The sequence below is a fragment of the Arachis hypogaea genome, chromosome 12 (genome assembly GCF_003086295.3).
Source record: "Arachis hypogaea cultivar Tifrunner chromosome 12, arahy.Tifrunner.gnm2.J5K5, whole genome shotgun sequence".
Lineage (NCBI taxonomy): Eukaryota > Viridiplantae > Streptophyta > Magnoliopsida > Fabales > Fabaceae > Arachis > Arachis hypogaea.
Window position 1 is genome coordinate 64894157 of NC_092047.1, and position 16360 is coordinate 64910516.

The following is a 16360-nucleotide window of genomic DNA, read 5'->3' on the forward strand; positions in this document are numbered from 1 at the left end:
CCCAGCATCCCACATCCCTTTACTATTCAAGCAATTTACATTTCTTGCACTCTAAGCTTCAGCTATTTACATTTCTTGCAATTTAGGTTTCTGCAATTTACTTTACTTACTCTTTAAGATTCAGCTCTTTTACTTTCTTGCAATTTAAGTTTCATGCAATTTACTTTTCTGAACTTTACTTTTCTGTCAATTTCCCCTCTCCCTTTTAGTTTCATGCAATTTAGCTTCTGTTGGTTAGAATCCACTCAAATCATTAACTGTTTGCTTAACTAAACTAACCACCTAACTAAAATTGCTCAATCCTTCAATCCTTGTGGGATCGACCTCACTCATGTGAGTAATTACTACTTGATGCAAGTCGGTACACTTGCCGGTGAGTTTAGGTGTTGGAATCCGTTTCCAACCCATCAGTCCACTTGCACATCTTTGCATGCACCGAGGACGGTGCAATCTTTAAGTGTGGGGAGGTCGATACCGACTTCTATGGGTTAGTTACTTTCTTTTCAACACCAATGTTTAGTTTTCTTTGTTAATAAGTTGTTGCATTGCATAATAGATTGCATGTGTAATTAGTTGCTTGCATTTAGCTACTATTTGGTTGAAGTACTATTTCCTTTTTCAAGAAATTCTTTAGAGCATTTCACTAATTTTAATAAACTTTTTGTTAAACTTGCTTGAAGAAATTTATTTTGGAACATGGTTTTAGAGCTCGGACACACAAAACCAGTGAGATTTTGAACCTATTTGATTGGTTGCATCTTATCAACCAATGTTTTATTTTGGTGTGTGTTGTTCTCTCTAAAATTGTGATCTTTATCTTGCTTGATTCTATATTTCTATTGTTTGATGTATGCATGAACTTATATGATTGAGGCCTTGTTTCACTATAGCTTACATACCCATATGGCCTTAACCTTTCATTATCCTTTACAAACCAATGTTGAGCCTATTTTACCCATTTGTTCTTTACTTTAGCTCATCACTAAACTCTAAGCGTAAAACAATAAATATTCTTAATTTGAATCCTTGATTAGCTTAGACTAGTAAGAGTGCTCATGAATTAAGTGTGGGGGGGAGGGTTGATAAACCACTATTTTATGGTTTATTTTGTACTAAATTGAGTGAATTTAATCCATTATTCTCACACTTATTCATAGAATTCACATGTTTTACATTTTCCTTCCTAATTTTGTGCTATGATTGAAAACATGCTTCTGTGGCCTTAAATTTGCTAATTTTAATCCTCTCTTATTACCATTCGATGCCGTGATATGTTTGTTAAGTGTTTTTAGGGTTTATAGGGTAGGAACGGCTTAGAGGATGGAAAGGAAGCATGCAAAAGTGGTAGGAACACAAGAAATTAAAGGAATTGCTAAGCTGTCAAGCTTGACCTCTTCGTACTAAATCGATCATAACTTGAGCTATAGAGGTCCGAATGAGGCGGTTCTAGTTGCGTTGGAAAGTTAACACTAGGGGCTTCAAAACGATATGCAATTTGCCATAGTTTCCTTGCGATTCAGGGACGCGTACGTGTGGATGACGCGTACGCGTGACCAGGAATTGTTCAGTGACGCGTACGCGTGACCAGGAATTGTTCAGTGATGCGTACACGTGGCTGACGTGTATGCATAACAAAGCGTCACGTGCTGCAGATATCAGAAGTCGCTGGGGGCAATTTCTGGGCTATTTTTGGCCCAGTTTCAAGCCCAAAAATACTGATTAGAGGCTGCAGAGTGAGGCTGGAATGGGAATCAATCAATCCCAAAAATACTTCGTTAGGTTTAAATGTAGTTTTCTAGAGAGAGAGGCTCTCTCCTCTCTCTAGATTTTTAGGTTTATTTCTTCTCAAATTTCAGGTTCAATGTTCCTTTAATTTAGTTTTCTTCTACTTTTATTTGTTCGATTACTTTAGTTTATCTTCTTCTCTTGTTAATTTCCCTTTTTCACCATTTTTATGTTTGTGATATCTTGTTACGTTTGGTTTCTTTTAATGAAATTTATGTTCTCTATGTTTATTGTTACTCTCTTTAATTGTTAGTCATTTATGTTTGTAATTGGTTGTTTAGATTTTATTATCTCTTATTAATTCTCTATATTTTTATTTTGCGCCTTCTAAGTATTTGATAAAATGCCTGGCTGGATTTTAAATTAGCTTTTTATATTCTTAACTTGGATTGATTAGTTGAGACTATAGAGTTATCAAATTCTCTTGTTGAAGTATAATTGAAAATAGCTGATTTGCTTAGGATTCACTAAATCTAGTCTTTGATTAGGACTTGTGAACCTAAGTTGATTTTGCTCACTTGACTTACCTTCATTGTAGATGTTAACTAAGTGAGAGCGAAATACAATTTCCATTACAATTGATGATGATAATGAGGACATGACTTCTAATTCTCAATCCTAGTTAAGAGTTTTCTTAGTTATTGATTTATTTTCTTGCCATTTTATTTTCTTGTTTCTTATTACAAAATCCAAAAAGATACAATCTCAAAACCAATAATAAATATACTTTCCTGCGATTCCTTGAGAGATGACCCGAGGTTTAATACTTCGGTTATTTTTTATTGGGTTTGTATTTGTGACAAACAAATTAAATTTTTATTGAGGATGATTTGTTGCTTTAGATCTATACTTGCAAAGCGACTATTTTTTTTAAAATATTTACCGACAGTTTTCCTTCATCAATTTTTGCCGCTGTTGCCGGGAAATTACAAATGTGTGCCTTATTATTGGTTATTATGAATATTGTGAATATGTTTTCCTTTTTGTTTCTTTGTTAGTTGTTTCTAGTTTTAGGAGTTTATTTTCATTATTTCTTATTAGTTTTTGTTTTTATTTTCTTTTGTTACCATGAATTCTCACCCTTTTGGCTGAGTGTGGTTACAATTTTGTTATAGGAAGTGGAGATTATAATGAAGGTTTGCATCAACGATGGGACAACCAAAGATGGGAGGAGCTGATGAGTAGATAATTTGTATCCTTTTTGGCATTGTTTTTACATAGTTTTTAGTATGTTTTAGTTACTTTTCATTATATTTTTATTAGTTTTCATGAAAAATCACATTTCTGTAATATAATTTGAGTTTGTGTGTTTTTCTATAATTTCAGGTATTTTCTGGCTGAAATTGAGGGACCTGAGCAAAAGTCTGATTCAGAGGCTGAGAAAGGACTGCAGATGCTGTTGGATTCTGACCCTCCTGCACTCAAAGTTGATTTTCTGGAGCTACAGAAGCCCAATTGATGCGCTCTCAACTTCGTTGGAAAGTAGACATCTTGGGCTTTCCAGCAATGTATAATAGTCCATACTCTTTCCGAAATTTGATGGCCCAAACAAGCGTTCAAACGCCAGCCAGAAACCCCCTTTTTGGCGTAAAACGCCAGAACTGGCACCAGAACTGGAGTTAAACGCCCAAACTGGCATCCAAGCTGGCGTTTAATTCTACAAAAGGCCTATGCACGTGTAAATCTCAATGGTCAGTCTAAACACACACCAAATCGGCCCCGGAAGTGGATTTCTGCACTATCTGCACTTAATTACTTATTTTCTGTAATCCCTAGTAACTAGTTTTAGTATAAATAGCACTTTTACTATTGTATTAGTAGTTTTGGGAACGAGCTTATGCCATTTTCCACATTTGGGAGGCTGGCCACACGCCCCATGCCTAGACCTTTTTCTCTTATGTATTTTTCAACGGTGGAGTTTCTACACCTCATAGATTAAGGTGCGGAGCTCTGCTGTTCTTCATGAATTAATGCAAGTACTATTGTTTTTCTTTCAATTCACGCTTACTTCTTCTCCAAGATATACTCTCGTACTTAATTCAGTTAAGTCAGAATGAAGGGATGACCCGTGACAATCATCCACTATCTTCGTTACTCGCTTAGCCAAGATCCGCGTGCCTGACAACCACAAGCGGTCTACATGATGTTCAACTTAATCATTGGACGACAGCTGGAGTATATTCTCTTGGGTCTCTAATCCATGGACTGAGTCCGTGAGGTTAGAACCTTCGTTGTATATGCTAGAACCAATTGGTAGCATTCCTGAGATCTGGAAAGTCTAAACCTTGTCTGTGGTATTCCGAGTAGGATCTGGGAAGGGATGACTATGACGAGATTCAAACTCACGAATGTTGGGCGCTGTGACAGTGTACAAAAGGATAGAGAGATCCTATTCCGATGCTAGTGAGAACTGACAGATGATTAGCCGTGCGGTAGCTGTGCCTGGTATTTTTCATCCGAGACGAGAAATCCGACAGTTGATTAGCCGTGCAGAAACTTGCCATGGAAGGGAGCACACGTGATTGGAAGAGGACAATAGGAAAGCAGAGGTTCAGAAGCAACAAAGCATCTCCAAATGCTTATCTGAAATTCCCACCAATGATTTACATAAGTATCTTTATTTTATTTTATGTTTTATTTATCTTTTAATTATCAAAAACTCATAACCATTTGAATCTACCTGACTAAGATTTACAGGATGACCATAGCTTGCTTCAAGCCAATAATCTTCGTGGGATCGACCCTTACTCACGTAAGGTATTACTTGGACAACCCAGTGCACTTGCTGGTTAGTTGTGCGGAGTTGTGAAAAGTGTGATCACAATTTCGTGCACCATGTTTTTGGCGCCGTTGCCGGGGTTTGTTCGAGTTTGGACAACTGACGGTTCATCTTGTTGCTTAGGTTGGGTAATTTTATTTTATGTTTAAGCTTTTTATTTTTATTCTCGAAAAAAAAAATTTAGTTCTCGAAAAATTCATAAAAATTTTTAGGAATGAATTCTAGAGCTTCATGAGATATGTTGAAGCCCGGCTGGCTGTTTAGCCATATCTAATCTTTTGGACTGAGGTTTTCACTTTCCATTGTTGAAAGAACATGTCTGTATTTGTTATGCTAAAGCTTGGCTAGCCATTTGGCCATGTCTAATTCTTTTGGACTGAAACTTTAGACTAACAGTGCACGAATCCTGGAATTCTTATTAAAAATTTCAAATTTCTTTATTTTCTTTTTTTCAAAATAATTTTGAAAAAGATGCAAAATTTTAATAAAATCATAAAAACCAAAAAATAAAAAATTTATGTTTCTTGTTTGAGTCTTGTGTCAAATTTTAAGTTTGGTGTCAATTGCATGATTTTAATTTTTCTTGAATTTTCGAAAATTCATCATGTGTTTTTCTTTGATCTTCAAGTTGTTCTTGATGATTTTCCTTGTTTGATCTTTAATTTTTATTGTTTTGTATCTTTTCTTGTTTTTCATATGCATTTTCGAATTCATAGTGTCTAAACATTAAAAATTTCTAAGTTTGGTGTCTTGCATATCTTTCTTTTCTTAAAAATTTTCAAAAATATGTTCTTGATGTTCATCTTGACATTCAAAGTATTCCTGGTGTTCATCCTGACATTCAAAGTGTTCTTGCATGCATTATTTATTTTGATCTTAAATTTTTATGTCTTGTGTCATTTTGTTGTTTTTCTCTTTCTTCATTAATTCAAAAAAATTAAAAATAATATCTTTTCCTTATTTTACTCATAATTTTCGAAATTTTGAGTTGATTTGGTCAAAAGAATTTTAAAATTTAGTTGTTTCTTGTTAGTCAAATCAAAATTTCAATTTAAAAACTTTATCTTTTCAAATCTTTTTTTTTCAAAAATCAAATCTTTTTCCTTATTCCTCTTAATATTTTCGAATTCCTTAAATAAAATTTTCAAAATCTTTTTCTTAATTTTATTTCATATTTTCAAAAACTTTGCTAACAATTAATGTGTTGATTCAAAAATTTCAAGTTTGTTACTTTCTTGTTAAGAAAGGTTCAATCATATCTTTTTAAATTCAAGTTTGTTACTTTCTTAATTTTAGTTTCTTGTTAGTCAAGTTATCAACTTTAATTTTTAAAATCGAATCTTTTTAATTTCTTTTTCAAATCCTTTTCAAAATAAATTTCAATCATATATTTTTCAAAACTTAATTTCAAAATCTTTTTCTAACTTCTTATCTTTTCAAAATTTATTTTCAAATCTTTTTCAACTAATTACTTGATTTGTTTGTTTTAATTTTAAAAAGTTTACTATTTCTTATCTTTTTCCCAAAAGAAATAAAAGCAAATTGAAAATTACTGAACTACTTTTTCACTTCTCATTTTCGAAAACAACTAACCACTCTTTCAAAATTCTTTTTAATTAACTAATTGTTTTAAAATCAAATTCTATTTTATTTCTTTTCTTAAATTTCGAATTCTAACTAATAATTAAAATAAAAACAAAAATATTTTTCTTTTATTTTAATTAATATTCGAATACTCTCTCTCTCTCTCTCTCATCTCTTTCTATTTATTTATTTATTTACTAACAATTCTCTTCATCTAATAATTCGAACCCTCTCTCTCTCTCTCTGTGTTCGAATTTCTTCTTCTTCCTTCTTCATTCTATTCTTCTTTTCCTCTGACACATAAAGGAATCTCTATACTGCGACATAGAGGATTCCACTATTCTCTTTGTTCTCTTCTTTTTCATATGAGCAGGAACAAGCATAAGGACATTCTTGTTGAAGCTGATCCTGAACCTGAAAGGACTCTGAAGAGGAATGATGAGCGGATAATTTATACGCTTTTTGGCATTGTTTTTAGTATGTTTTTAGTAGAATCTAGTTACTTTTATAGATATTTTCATTAGTTTTTATGTTAAATTCACATTTCTGGACTTTACTATGAGTTTGTGTATTTTTCTGTGATTTCAGGTATTTTCTGGCTGAAATTGAGGGACTTGAGCAAAAATCAGATTCAGAGGTTGAAGAAGGACTGCTGATGCTGTTGGATTCTGACCTCCCTGCACTCAAAATGGATTTTCTGGAGCTATAGAACTCAAAATGGCGCGCTTCCAATTGCGTTGGAAAGTAGACATCCAGGGATTTCCAGCAATATCTAATAGTCCATACTTTGCCCAAGTTTAGACGACGCAAACTGGCGTTCAACGCCAGCTCTCTGCCCAATTCTGGCGTCCAGCGCCAGAAACAAGTTGCAAAGTGGAGTTCAACGCCCAAACTGGCACAAAAGCTGGCGTTCAACTCCAGAAAGAGCCTCTGCACGTGGAACATTCAAGCTCAGCCCAAGCACACACCAAGTGGGCCCCGGAAGTGGATTTATGCATCAATTACTTACTTCTGTAAACCCTAGTAACTAGTTTAGTATAAATAGGACTTTTTACTATTGTATTAGACATCCTGGATTGTATTTTGATCCTGTGATCTCATTTTGGGGGCTGGCCATTCGGCCATGCCTGGACCTTTCACTTATGTATTTTCAAACGGTAGAGTTTCTACACTCCATAGATTAAGGTATGGAGCTCTGCTGTTCCTCAAAGATTAATGCAAAGTACTACTGTTTTCTATTCAATTATCTTATTTCGCTTCTAAGATATTCATTCGCACTTCAACCTGAATGTGATGAACGTGACAATCATCATCATTCCCTATGAACGCGTGCCTGACAACCACTTCCGTTCTACATTAGATTGAATGAGTATCTCTTAGATCTCTTAATCAGAATCTTCGTGGTATAAGCTAGATTGATGGCGGCATTCATGAGAGTCCGAAAAGTCTAAACCTTGTCCGTGGTATTCCGAGTAGGACTCTGGGATTGAATGACTGTGACGAACTTCAAACTCGCAAGTGCTGGGCATAGTGACAGACGCAAAAGGATAGTAAATTCTATTCCAGTATGATCGAGAACCTCAAAGATGATTAGCCATACAGCGACAGCGCATCAGACCATTTTCACAGAGAGGAATAGGATGCAACCATCGACAAGGGTGATGCCTCCAGAGGATTAGCCGTGCTGTGACAGAGCATTTGGACCATTTTCCCGAGAGGATTGAAAGTAGCCATTGGCACCGATGACATCCTTACAAAAAGCCAGCCATAGAAAGGAGTAAGATTGATTGGATGAAGACAGCATGAAAGCAGAGGTTCAGAGGAACAAAAGCATCTCTATGCGCTTATCTGAAATTCTCACCAATGATTTACATAAGTATTTCTATCCTTACTATATTATCCTTTTTCGAAAACTCCATAATTATTTTATATCCGCCTGACTGAGATTTACAAGGTGACCATAGCTTGCTTCATACCAACAATCTCCGTGGGATCGACCCTTACTCACGTAAGGTTTATTACTTGGACGACCCAGTGCACTTGCTGGTTAGTTGTATCGAAGTTGTGACAAATTATGAATTGAGATTAGAGCACCAAGTTTTTGGAGCCATTACCAGAGATCATAATTTCGTGCACCAAGTTTTTGGCGCCGTTGCCGGGGATTGTTCGAGTTTGGACAACTGACGGTTCATCTTGTTGCTCAGATTGGGTAACTTTCTTTTCGTTTTCTTTTCAAAAAGTTTTCAAAAATTTTTCAAAAATATTTCAAAAATTTCTCCTTTGTTTTCGAAAAAAATTTTAAAATAAAAATGTTTTCAAAAATATATTTTTCTTCAGAATTTTTAAGAATGAATTTTAGTGTTTCATGAAGCATGTTGAAGCTTGGCTGGCTGTAAAGCCATGTCTAAATTCTTTTGGACAGAGGTTTTACTTATACTCAAGAGAAGAGCTTTTTTGTCTTTCTTAGCAAATTAGCTGATGCATGTAATAGCATACTAAAGCTTGGCTGGCTATTAAGCCATGCCTGACCCTTTGATTCGAGCTTTAGACTAAAGAGCATAAGATTCCTGGAATTCATATTAAAAATTTTGGAATCCTTATTTTTCTTTTTTCAAAATGATTTTCGAAAAAAAAATTAAAAGAAAATACAAAAAAAAATCAAAAAATCATAAAAATCAAAAATATTTCTTGTTTCTTGTTTGAGTCTTGAGTCAAGTTGAAAGTTTGGTGTCAATTGCATATTTATCTTGCATTTTTTGAAAATTTATGCATTCATAGTGTTCTTCATGATCTTCAAGTTGTTCTTGGTAAGTCTTCTTGTTTGATCTTGATGATTTTTTTGTTTTGTGTTGTATGGTGTTTTTCATATGCATTCTTGAATTCTTAGTGCCTAAGCATTAAAGATTTCTAAGTTTGGTGTCATGCATGTTTTCTTTGTAATAAATTTTTTTCAAAAATATGTTCTTGGTGTTCATCTTGACCTTCAAAGTGTTCTTGGTGTTCATCTTGATATTCATAGCATTCTTGCATACATCCATTGTTTTGATCTAAAAATTTTCATGCATTGCATAATTTTCATGTTTTTTTCTCTCATCATAAAAATTCAAAAATCAAAAAAATATCTTTCCCTTTTTCTCTCTTAAAATTTCGAAAATTAGATTTGACTTTTTCAAAAATTTTTAAAATCTAGTTGTTTTTATGAGTCAAATCAAATTTTAAATTTAAAAATCTTATCTTTTCAAAATCTTTTTCAAAAATCAAATCTTTTTCATTTTTCTTAGTTATTTTCGAAAATTTTAAAAATATTTTTCAAAAATCTTTTTCTTATCTTTATCACATAATTTTCGAAAATAACATCATCAATTAATGTTTTGATTCAAAAATTTCAAGTTTGTTACTTGCTTGTTAAGAAAGATTCAAACTTTGAGTTCTAGAATCATATCTTGTGATTTCTTGTGAATCAAGTCATTAATTGTGATTTTAAAAAAATCAAATCTTTTTCAAAACTAATTTCAATCATATCTTTTCAAAAATATCTTCTTATCTTTTTCAAAAAAAAAATTTTTTTTTGATTTCAAAATATCTTTTCTAACTTCCTAACTTCTTATCTTTTCAAAATTTGTTTCAACTAACTAACTAACTTTTTGTTTGTTTCTTATCCTTTTTCAAAACTACCTAACTAACTCTCTCTCTCTAATTTTCGAAAATATCTTCCCTCTTTTTCAAAAATTCTTTTTAATTAACTAATTATTTTCATTTTATTTTATTTTATTTTAATTTTCGAAAATTACTAAGCTTTTTCAAAAACTATTTTCAAAAATCACTAACTCCTTTTCAAAAAAAATTATTTTCAAAATTTTCCCTCTCTCATCTTATTCTATTTATTTATTCATCCACTAACATCTCTTCCTCACCAAAAATCCGAACTCCCTCTCTCTTTCTGAGTTCAGATTTTTTTCTTCTTTTCTTCTACTCACACAGGGACCTCTATACTATGGTATAAAGGATCCCTATTATTATTATTATTATTATTTTTTCTGTGCCCTCTTCTTTGTCATATGAGCAGGAGCAAGGACAAGAATATTCTTGTGGAAGCAGATCCAGAACCTGAAAGGACTCTGAAGAGGAAACTAAGAGAAGCTAAATTACAACAATCCAGAGATAACCTTTCAGAAATTTTCAAACAAGAAGAGGAGATGGCAGTCGAAAATAATAATAATGCAAGGAGGATGCTTGGTGACTTTACTGCACCAAATTCCAATTTACATGGAAGAAGCATCTCCATTCCTACCATTGGAGCAAATAATTTTGAGCTGAAACCTCAGCTAGTTTCTCTGATGCAGCAGAACTGCAAGTTTCATGGACTTCCATCTGAAGATCCTTTTCAGTTCTTAACTGAATTTTTGCAGATCTGTGATACTGTTAAGACTAATGGAGTAGATCCTGAAGTCTACAGGCTCATGCTTTTCCCTTTTGCTATAAGAGACAGAGCTAGAATATGGTTGGACTATCAACCCAAAGACAGCCTGAACTCTTGGGATAAGCAGGTCACGACTTTCTTAGCCAAGTTCTTTCCTCCTCAAAAGCTGAGTAAGCTTAGAGTGGATGTTCAAACCTTCAGACAGAAAGAAGGTGAATCCCTCTATGAAGCTTAGGAGAGATACAAAGGACTGACCAAAAAGTGTCCTTCTGACATGCTTTCAGAATGGACCATCCTGGATATATTCTATGATGGTTTATCTGAGCTATCAAAGATGTCATTGGATACTTCTGCAGGTGGATCCATTCACCTAAAGAAAACGCCTGCAGAAGCTCAAGAACTCATTAACATGGTTGCTAATAACCAATTCATGTACACTTCTGAGAGGAATCCTGTGAGTAATGGGACGCCTCAGAAGAAGGGAGTTCTTGAAATTGATACTCTGAATGCCTTACTGGCTCAGAATAAAATATTGACTTAGCAAGTCAATATGATTTCCCAGAGTCTGAATGGAATGCAAGCTGCATCCAACAGTACTCAAGAGGCATCTTCTGAAGAAGAAGCTTATGATCCTGAGAACCCTGCAATAGCAGAGGTAAATTACGTAGGTGAACCTTATGGAAACACCTATAATCCATCATGGAGAAATCATCCAAATCTCTCATGGAAGGATCAAAGGCCTCAACAAGGCTTTAATAATGGTGGAAGAAACAGGTTTAGCAATAGCAAGCCTTTTCCATCATCCACTCAGCAACAGACAGAGAACTCTGAACAAAGTACCTCTAATTTAGCAAACTTAGTCTCTGATCTATCCAAGGCCACTGTAAGTTTCATGAATGAAACAAGGTCTTCCATTAGAAATTTGGAAGCACAAGTGGGCCATCTGAGTAAAAGGATTACTGAAATCCCTCCTAGTACTCTCCCAAGCAATACAGAAGAAAATCCAAAGAGAGAGTGCAAGGCCATTGATATTACCAAAATGGCCGAACCCAAAGAGGGAGAAGAGGACGTGAATCCTAGTGAGGAAGACCTCCTGGGATGTCCAGTGATCAATAAGGAGTTTTCCTCTGAGGAACCAAAGGAATCTGAGGCTCATCTAGAGACCATAGAGATTCCATTGAACCTCCTTATGCCCTTCATGAGCTCTGATGAGTATTCCTCTTCTGAAGAGAATGAGGATGTCACTGAAGAGCAAGCTGCCAAGTTTCTTGGTGCAATCATGAAGCTGAATGCCAAATTAATTGGCATTGAGACTTGGGAAGATGAACCTCCCTTGTTCACCAATGAACTAAGTGATTTGGATCAACTGACATTGCCTTAGAAGAAACAGGATCCTAGAAAGTTCTTAATACCTTGTACCATAGGCACCATGATCTTTAAGGCTCTGTGTGACCTTGGTTCAGGAATAAACCTTATGCCCCTCTCTGTAATAGAGAAACTGGGAATCTTTGGGGTGCAAGCTGCTAAAATCTCATTAGAGATGGCAGACAATTCAAGAAAACAGGCTTATGGACAAGTAGAGGACGTGTTAGTAAAGGCTGAAGGCCTTTACATCCCTGCTGATTTCATAGTCCTAGATACTGGGAAGGATGAGGATAAATTCATCATCCTTGGAAGACCTTTCCTAGCCACAGCAAGAGCTGTGATTGATGTGGACAGAGGAGAATTGATCCTTCAAATAAATAAGGACAACCTTGTGTTTACAACTCAAGGATCTCTCTCTGCATCCATGGAGAGGAAGCATAAAAAGCTTCTCTCAAAGCAGAGTCACACAAAGCCCCCACAGTCAAACTCTAAGTTTGGTGTTGGGAGGCCACAACCAAACTCAAAGTTTGGTGTCAAACTCCCATATCCAAGCTCTAAGTTTGGTGTTGGGGGTCTCAACAAAGCTCTGCACATCTGTGAGGCTCCATGAGAGCCCACTGTCAAGCTATTGACATGAAAGAAGCGCTTGTTGGGAGGCAACCCAATGTTTATTTATCTAATTTTCATTGTTTTTCATGTTTTATTAGGTTCATGATCATGTGGAGTCACAAAATAAATATAAAAATTGAAAACAAAATCAAAAACAGCAGAAGAAAAATCACACCCTGGGGAAGACCTTACTGGCGTTTAAATGCCAGTAAGAAGCATCTGGCTGGCGTTCAACGCCAGAACAGAGCATGGTTCTGGCGCTAAACGCCCAAAATGGGCAGCATCTGGGCGTTTGAACGCCAGAATTGCACCCTGGAGAAGAGCTGGCGCTGAACGCCCAGAACAAGCATGGTTCTGGCGTTCAACGCCAGAAATGGGCCACAAATGGGCGTTCAACGCCCAGAACAAGCACCAATCTGGCGCTGAACGCCCAGAGTTGTGTGCAAGGGCATTTTGCATGCCTAATTTGGTGCAAGGTTGTAAATCCTTGAACACCTCAGGATATGTAGACCCCATAGGATCACCTCAGGATCTGTTGACCCCACAGGATCCCCACATACCTCCACCCACCTTAGCTCCTCATAATCCTATATCACTCTCTCTCTCCATTCATAATCATCCCTTCTGTTTTCCATTTACCACTCACATCCACACACCCCACCTACCTTCAAAATTCAAAATCTCTTTTCCCACCCAACCCCACCCATATGGCCGAATACACACATCCCTCCATCTCCTCCATATCGTCTTCTTCTTCACCTATTCTTTCTTCTCTTGCTCGAGGGCGAGCAACATTCTAAGTTTGGTGTGGTAAAAGCATAGCTTTTTGTTTTTTCATAACCATTAATGGCACCTAAGGCCAGAGAAACCTCAAGAAAAAGGAAAGGGAAGACAATTGCTTCCACCTCTAAGCCATGGAAGATGGAAAGATTCATCTCACAAGCCCATCAATAAGAAAAGGATGGAGCAAACAAGAGAGCACATTCATGGATCTCAATAGGCACATGAAGAAGTTCATCATCAAGAAATCCCTGAGATACCTCAAGGGATGCACTTTCCTCCACAGAACTCTTGGGAGCAAATCAACACCTCCCTAGGAGAATTAAGTTCCAACATGGGACAATTAATGGTGGAACATCAAGAGCACTCCATCATCCTTCATGAAATAAGAGAAGATCAAAAAGCAATGAGGGAGGAGCAACAAAGACAAGGAAGAGACATAGAAGAGCTCAAGGACATCATTGGTTCCTCAAGAAGGAAACGCCACCATCACTAAGGTGGACTCATTCCTTGTTCTTACTTATCTATGTTTGTGTCTTATTACATGATCATTAGTATTTAGTAACTTTGTCTTAAAGTTATGAATGTCCTATGAATCCATCACCTCTCTTAAATGAAAAATGTTTTAATTCAAAAGAACAAGAAGTACATGAGTTTCGAATTTATCCTTGAACTTAGTTTAATTATATTGATGTGGTGACAATGCTTCTTGTTTTCTGAATGAATGCTTGAACAGTGCATATGTTTTTTGAAGTTGTTGTTTAAAAATGTTAAATATGTTGGCTCTTGAAAGAATGATGACAAGGAGACATGTTATTTGATAATCTGAAAAATCATAAAAATGATTCTTGAAGCAAGAAAAAGCAGCAAAGAACAACGCTTGCAGAAAAAAAAATAGGCGAAAAAAATATAGAAAAAGAAAAAGCAAGCAGAAAAAGCCAAAAGCTCTTAAAACCAAAAGGCAAGGGTAAATAAAAAGGATCCCAAGGCTTTGAGCATCAGTGGATAGGAGGGCCTAAAGGAATAAAATCCTGGCCTAAGCGGCTAAACCAAGCTGTCCCTAACCATGTGCTTGTGGCGTGAAGGTGTCAAGTGAAAACTTGAGACTGAGCGGTTAAAGTCAAGGTCCAAAGCAAAAAAAGAGTGTGCTTAAGAACCCTGGACACCTCTAATTGGGGACTTTAGCAAAGCTGAGTCACAATCTGAAAAGGTTCACCCAGTTATGTGTCTGTGGCATTTATGTATCCGGTGGTAATACTGGAAAACAAAGTGCTTAGGGCCACGGCCAAGACTCATAAAATAGCTGTGTTCAAAAATCATCATACTGAACTAGGAGAATCAATAACACTATCTGAACTCTGAGTTCCTATAGAAGCCAATCATTCTGAACTTCAATGGATAAAGTGAGATGCCAAAACTATTTAAGAGGCAAAAAGCTACAAGTCCCGCTCATCTGATTGGAGCTATGTTTCATTGATAGTTTGGAATTTATAGTATATTCTCTTCTTTTTATCCTACTTGATTTTCAGTTGCTTGGGGACAAGCAACAATTTAAGTTTGGTGTTGTGATGAGCGGATAATTTATACGCTTTTTGGCATTGTTTTTAGTATGTTTTTAGTAGAATCTAGTTAATTTTAGGGATGTTTTCATTAGTTTTTATGTTAAATTCACATTTCTGGACTTTACTATGAGTTTGTGTATTTTTTTGTGATTTTAGGTATTTTCTGGCTGAAATTGAGGGACTTGAGCAAAAATCAGATTCAGAGGTTGAAGGACTGTGATGAGCGGATATTTTATACGCTTTTTGGGGTTAATTTCATATAGCTTTTAGTATGTTTTAGTTAGTTTTTAGTTTATTTTCATTTGTTTTTAGGAAAAATTCATATTTCTGGACTTTACTATGATTTGTGTGTTTTTCAGTAATTTCAGGTATTTTTCTGGCTGAAATTGAGGGAGCTGAGCAAAAATCTGATTCAGGCTGAAAAAGGACTGCTGATGCTGTTGGATTCTGACCTCCCTGCACTCAAAATGGATTTTCTGGAGCTACAGAACTCGAAATGGCGTGCTTCAAATTGAGTTGGAAAGTAGACATCCAGGGCTTTCCAGAAATATATAATAGTCTATACTTTGCTCAAGGATAGACGACGTAAACTGGCGTTCAATGCCAGTTCTCTGCCCAATTCTGGCGTCCAGCGCCAGAAAAGGATTAAAAGTTGGAGTTCAACGCCAGAAATGGATCCAAACCTGGCGTTGAACGCCCAAAATGGCCTTATGCACATGAATTGCTTAAGTCTCAGCCCCAACACACACCAAGTGGGCCCCAGAAGTGGATCTCTATACCATCTGTTATGGTTTACTCATTTTCTGTAAACCTAGGCTACTAGTTTAGTATTTAAACAACTTTTAGAGATTTATTTTGTATCTCATGACATTTTAGATCTGAACTTTGTACTCTTTGACGGCATGAGTCTCTAAACTCCATTGTTGGGGGTGAGGAGCTCTGCTGTGCCTCGATGAATTAATGCAAGTATTTCTGTTTTCTATTCAACATGCGTGTTCCAATCTAAGATACTCATTCGCACCTCAACCTGAATGTGATGAATGTGACAATCATCATCATTCCCTATGAACGCGTGCCTGACAACCACTTCCGTTCTACTTTAGATTGAATGAGTATCTCTTAGACCTCTCAACCAGAATCTTCGTGGTATAAGCTAGATTGATGGCGGCATTCATGAGAGTCCGGAAAGTCTAAACCTTGTCTGTGGTATTCTGAGTAGGACTCTGGGATTGAATGACTGTGACGTGCTTCAAACTCGTGAGTGCTGGGCATAGTGACAGATGCAAAAGGATAGTAAATCCTATTCCTGTACGATTGAGAACCTGCAGATGATTAGCCGTGCGGTGACAGCGCACCTGGACCATTTTCACTGGAAGGATGGATGGTAGCCATTGACAATGGTGATCCACCAACACACAGCTTGCCATAGGAGGACGTGCCTGCTTGAATCAGAAGACAAAGGAAAGCAGAGATTCA

The 16360-nt window shown here is 36.0% G+C and overlaps 1 non-coding gene across 1 annotated transcript; it reads right to left on the reverse strand.

Annotated features, from left to right (window-relative positions):
• Positions 1–10740: 10740 nt before the first annotated feature.
• On the reverse strand, positions 10741–10848 carry LOC112732086 (small nucleolar RNA R71). Its single transcript, XR_003167824.1, has one exon. It is a non-coding gene; the product is annotated as a small nucleolar RNA R71 (small nucleolar RNA).
• Between the last annotated feature and the right edge of the window lie 5512 nt (positions 10849–16360).